This window comes from Prenolepis imparis, unplaced genomic scaffold (assembly GCF_030444845.1).
Source record: "Prenolepis imparis isolate NDT839.2.m4 unplaced genomic scaffold, iyPreImpa1.0 SCAF_14, whole genome shotgun sequence".
NCBI classification, from domain to species: domain Eukaryota; kingdom Metazoa; phylum Arthropoda; class Insecta; order Hymenoptera; family Formicidae; genus Prenolepis; species Prenolepis imparis.
This window is the reverse complement of record NW_028141172.1, coordinates 10259683-10266358: the sequence shown is the minus strand read 5'-3', so window position 1 is coordinate 10266358 and position 6676 is coordinate 10259683.

Below are 6676 nucleotides of genomic sequence, written 5' to 3'. Positions count from 1 at the left end.
CTTATTATAAATTAATTTTTATTTAATTTTTTTTATTTATTAATGTAATAGACGTATATAATACATAGTATATATACATCTATAGTCTGTAGTCTATACACTGTATAGACTTCATTTATAATATTATTAAATTTTTAGCATTTTTGGATGGGTTTTATAAATGGGTTTTTAAGTAAGTTTTTTAAAGTGGGTTTAACCCAATAAAACCCACCGGGTTTTATTGGGTTGGGCCCACTTAGTCAAACCCTGGTCTTGTACCAGTTAGTAACACCGTTAGAAAATTGAATAGACAACTTTGTAATATTTTGGACCGAATATGTTATGAATGACAGTAAAATTAGACAATAGTGTCGTTTGTTTAGAGAAGGACAAACAAATGTTCATGACGAAGAGCGTAGCGGTCGCCCAACAATGATGACAGAGGTTTAATAGAAGAAGTGAATACAACAATTATTTATTGAAAATCAGGAGTTTACGGTTTTGGAATTGTCTATTCAATTTCCTAAAGCGACCTAGGGGAAGCGAACTAAAGAACGGCATTACTAACTGATTCAAGACATAGGCGACGGACTTTTACGACAATAAAATAAGAAAGCTGTTGAAACGATTTCAAAAATGCGTGAAAATCAATGATGATTATGCGGAAAAATAAAGTAAACTTGTAGATTTTTGGCTACAAAAAGTTATTTATATGTTAAAATCTTTTCTTTATTTCAAAACGGACTTTAGTTTAAAAATGCGCCGCGTATATCAATAATAAAGTTGCGATGAATTATAAATCAATAAAAATACAAAATTGTATCACTAAACAAAGTTATATGATAATAATTTTAAATCATACTTTTGACTTTTGCTTAAACACTAAAATATTAGGTAATTAAGAATGATAACAAAACTTAATTACATGATAATTATACGGAAATCTTATAATTATGCGTGTTGGCTTCTTTCAATATCGAAATGTAATGCATTACGTGTGGCTTCGTTATCTTCACAGTATTTTTTTTTATTCGAAAACATAGTAACGCTATTTGTAACAAATTTACTACTTTACAATTTTTTTCAGTAATGCGTTAAAACAAATTTTAAATATATCTCTATAGTTACTTTTGAATTTACCTGGCATATTTTCTAACATATGTGGAACGCACACACTAAAAACATTGAATCCTTTTAAATATTACAAAAAAGTTTGAAAATATTATTTTTTAATCATTTTTTAGTCACAGTTGCAATGAAATTTCATAATTCTTATTTTAAATCAATTTATGTAATATAAATTTGTCTCTATTTTGTTTTATTTTTGTCTTTCGTATAGAAATTTATACATATATTAAAAACAAACATATAATTATATTTTATTTACAATTTATAATATACGATCAAACTTTTGAATTGGCACGAAGTTAAAAGTTCAAAAACAAGCGATATATTTTCATATTTATATTAATCTGATAAATATTAAATTAAAAAAGTTATTTATACTTATTTACATACTTACTTGTTTCATTATGAAGAAAAATTTCTTTGCAATGTTCTTCAAAACAGACGATTTTGTTTTTAAAAAGTAAGGATTCACAATTATAAAACTATTATGTACTTTATACATAGATTTTTAGAGAAAACGTAATATTTAAAAAATTTGTGTTTTACGCATAGAACTTAACTTTAATAGCATTATAAAAAGAAAAACAATAATTGTAATAATACAATAACGGAATTTATTTTACAATATCGACAACGAATGACAGTAACGATGAGTTATTATTTGTAAATCTATAATGGAAAACAATAATGAATTATTTATATAAAGTAATTTTACCAACTTTATCTTTTTCTTACAAAAAATCTGATTTTAAGAGACACTTATATTTCAACGGACAAGTAAGACGCTGATATTAATGCGTCAGTATCAAGAAAAAATTAAATTTTGTTTGAAACTGATTTGTAATGCATGGGGCACTTTTATTGCTACAATATCAAGAAATTGAACTATTCTCAGTTCGAGATTTTAATTTTTATTAACCGTGCTTAAATAAATATATATTAATATTATTTTAATAATTATTATATCATATTTCTCTTATTAGGAAATTATATCTCAAATATATATTTTGAAATTGATTATAATTCTAATAGAATTTTAATTTGTATCCAACTGTAGTATGTAAATAGTACAATAAATAAATAATTAAGTAAAAAATAAATATACTAATTTTTTTTTATCATAAAATGTTATTGACAGATATCAAATATTTGAATTGAGTTTTAGTTTCAAAAAATATAATACGATTCATGATAAGTCTTCTAATTGCAAACATTTATTATATAATACACTTGTGCAAATTTGAAATTTTTTACCTAATATGTATTCTCTATAATGATGTAATATTAGTTAGAAAATTATGAATCACGTAAAAAATAAACATATTAAAATTGTATGTATACTCGTCAAAAAAATTATCGCAACACGTAATTAATATCAAAATTTAGCATAAATTCAAATAAGCGTATCTCCGCGAAAAATTGTCGTATTTCAAAAATTTTTTTTTTTGTTTTAAAGGGTAAAGTCTCTACTTTAAGGAACTTTCATTCGATTTTGATTTTATTCTCTCCCCTTTTCTCCATCCTTTTAAAAGGAGGGACGTGTTTTTTTTTCAAAAAATTGCATTGTTTGACGAACTCTATGGAGTGTACTAAATTCTTTTCGCAAATATCATCATAACTATCGTAAAATATGGACTTTTCTCTACAAATTAAAAAAAAAATTGAATACCGTACGATTTTTTTTCGCGAAGTTACAGCATATCAAAGTTACTTATGTATTTTTGCCTATGTATTCAATTACCGCCAACATTAGCATTATCCGATGGGCACTACGGGGAAGTTGCTGGTCGGATTTTGCCCATCGTGCGTGTGTGTGTGTGTGTGTGTGTGTGTTGGGGCAGGGATATATGTGTTCGTATATAAAATTGTATATTCGCGGAATTTTCGCAGGTACGGATTGAACACTACTTTCTCGAAGATCGGAAAGTATCCATGAGGATTTCCCCGCGTAAAAAAAAGACAAAAAAAAGGGAAAAAAAATACAGAAAAGTCACATAGTTTGAAATCACTTTCAAACATCAGTGTGACTTTTGTCTTTTTGCTTCCTCATAGAGGAAGCTTTGTTTTCGTGAAAAAAAATTTTTTTTTAGATTTCTATGCCAATGTGTTTAGAATGTTCCAAAACATCGAAAAATAACATTTTTTTAAAATGTCCGTATGTGTGTGTGTATGTATGTGCCCACCCATGTTTTTTTAAATTTAAAAATATTTCAAAAATTATTTGACTTGCAGCGTTCCAATTTGGCATACAAGTAAAGTAGAACAACATTTTTATTTACTGTCATTTTTATAAAAATTCATACAGTGTTTCATTTTTTATAAAATTTTGAATTTTTTTAGAAATGTCTGTAGTTGCTCTAACTCCCGTAAATTTTAAGATATCGGGATAAATTTTTTTATGTAAATATACTATTATTAATGGATTGTTGGTATTGAATTTAACGAGAATCGGTGAAAGGATTTATTTTTTATAAAATTTTGAATTTTTTAAGAAATGTCTGTAGTTGCTCTGTTACGTCCAGACTCAAGGAAGGAAGAGTCGAAAGGAAGGACGTGACTAAATTTATCTTTTCGAACGACGGCAGACTATCCGTCTGTTCGACCCGAACGAACGTCTGGGCCCAAATAGGTCAACGACCGCAAGGGTCGCTCTTACTCTATTTAAAGGGCCGTTCGCTCGGTGGTCCCTTTTTGGCAAGAGAATTTAATCTCTTTTACGCAGGATGGGATCTTGTGCGATCCTGGTTTACGGGAATGAGTGGGAACGGGTTATTAATAAATGAAAATCATTTATTTTGAAATTTATAAATTTATTCCTAATATAAAGACGAAAGAATTTATATACATAATAATATTATTGACGGACTTAGTTGCTAATGAAGAGTGAATGTATGTGTATGTGTCGCGGGTGATACATTAGTACGGAGGTCTTCAATCGGGGCAGAAAGGGGTAAGAGTTATTGTTTAAATTTTAGGGTCCCGATTGGTGGTTACAATAATTTAAATGGTAATAGGTATATAAAATTAGTGTCCATGTGTGTGCGTGTAAGAGAGACTTCTAGGTTATATGAGTTCGGTAATTATGGCGGTGGAGGGGGGATAGGTTCGTAGGAGAAGGTGTGCAGGGACGGCTAAAGGATATCTACGCCCGGGAACATACCAGGGGATGATGTTATTCCTATCAGTGGTCTCTAGAAATTCGCGTAAGGCCTCGTGGTCTACGGGGCCTGGACCAATCGTGAAAGCTCCCTCAGGGACTTCTCGTATCCCTGGGAGCTGGTTTATCAGCCAAGCTCTGAATTGCTCGTATGAGAGCTTGGCAGGCGATTCTGATTCCTCGGAATCGTCGTCGCTGATATCTACTACCTCAAACCCTTCCGGATGTTCCCTATTTACAGAGGACGTTGGGGATGAGGGAGGAGAATCTTCAAGGGTGATTGTTGAGGGAGCCGGAGACGGAGATCTAGGTGGGTCAGGGCATTCGGGAGAAGCAGGGGGAAGAAAGGGAGAAGGGCTCCGCGGAGAATCGGCGTCCTCAGAGGAAACAGAGGAGTGAGGGGAAGGGGCCCGCTGAGGTATAGCGGGTTCGGGAGAAAGAGAAGAAGGAGTTCGCGGGGAATCGAAAAATTCTGCAGAAGCAGAGGTAGCGGGAGACGGCGTCAGCGGGGTTTCTATATGTTCGGGTGAGGAAATAGGAGAGACCGTAGGGTGATATGTATTAGTTGTCTCTGTGTGGATCGGTGTGTTAATTTTTCCTAGGGAGCCGAAGGTTTCGCCCGCAGCCAGACTCCGTGCCAACGCTTTCTTTAACCGCCTATTACGCCGGTTTCGCGCCAATTTAGCAGCGGTTCGCGAGGGTCGTCTCCTTGGATTTTCCACTACGAGAGCGGATAATAAAGTAACCGGGCAAGAAGAGTTTTTACTGAAAAATAACTCTGGGAGTTCTTGTAAGAGAAAAAAAAAGTATATATATATATTTATTTTTATATAATTTTGATATTTTAATTATTTAATAATTTAGTTAGTTATTGTATTACTTATTTGTTCATTCAAGAGAGAGAGAGAGAGAGAGAGAGAGAGAGAGAGAGAGAGAGAGAGAGAGAGAGAGAGAGAGAGAGAGAGAGAGAGAGAGAGAGAGTGAGAGAGAGTAAATCACGGATTGCTCCGCTATCGCGGGAAATCCGGAGTGATTTCAAAAGATAAAGGGATGATAGAAATCACGGATTGCTCCGCTATTGCGGGAAATCCAGAGTGATTTCGAGAGAAAAAGGAGATGGAAGAAATCACGGATTGCTCCGCTATCGCGGGAAATCCGGAGTGATTTCAAAAGGTAAGGGGATGATAGAAATCACGGATTGCTCCGCTATCGCGGGAAATCCAGAGTGATTTCGAGAGAGAGAGAAGATGGAAGAAATCACGGATTGCTCCGCTATCGCGGGAAATCCGGAGTGATTTCGAGGGGGAGAGAGAGATAAGGATGGGGGAAGAAAGGACAGTTTTTCGAAGTTAGAATTTAACAAGGATAATAAATTAATAAATTAAAAAGGAAATTATAATTTAATTGAAGTCCCAGAATTATTTTAAGTATTATTAGTAAGGGTGGAGATGTAGCGTGCTTGATAACTTACTACTTATGGAGTGCGCAGGTAGGTGTTAATTATTCCAGGTGTGAATCTGGCTACGGACTCCTCCGTGAGGATGGTGTTCCACTCACAGTTGTTCACTCGCGAAAATCGTCGTACTCGGTGAGCACTGGGCACACGATGATTTCATAAATGTCACTGCGAATGCTCACGAGTTCGAGATTCACTCGAAGGATGGTGATACAACTTTTCGCGAATGATCCGCGTGCATAGGTTTGAGAAAAGATTGATATTCTCTGAGAGATGTCACGGGTATATATACCTTCTTGCTCCTCCTTCCCGTTAGTTTGTTAATATTTCCTGACGAATCGGGAATTTTTCAATAACGCCCTTTCAGTCCCGGGGGCGTCTCTTGATTTTAAAAGTTTACCGGGATTGGTCAGGGCTTTTGTTTAAGGCCCTAGGTTTTGACCAATGGAGAATTTGTTGAAGTTTATATTTTTATTATCCTCTCGAGATTATCTCGGTGATCTGTCAGGCGGCATTTATTTGGATTCGGTTATCGTTGTTAGTCTGGTAAAATTTTATTCGTTTTCAAGTGGAAGTTTTCTTCTAAATTTTTATTGATTTTCAAGTGGAGATTTCCTTCTAAAAAGTTTTTATTGCTTTTTAAGTAAAATTTTCCTTTAAAAGAAAGATTTTTATTGCTTTTCAAGCGCGAGTTGTCAACTAGTCAAAGCGAGAATTTCAGACACCGCGAGTTACATCTGGTATGTATCTCTCCTTTTTTTTTTTTTTTTATTTTTATTTTTACGATTAACCGTCTCCGGTCAGCTGCTTCGCCTGCCAGATCATAGTCTTATTCCCACGCCTGTGATTTTTCAATCATCGCCTTGCATTCTTTGAAAGAAAAGAATCGTGGAGTCCACAGGACGTAACAGCTCTAACTTTCGTAAATTTTATAATATCGGAGATAAATGTTTTTA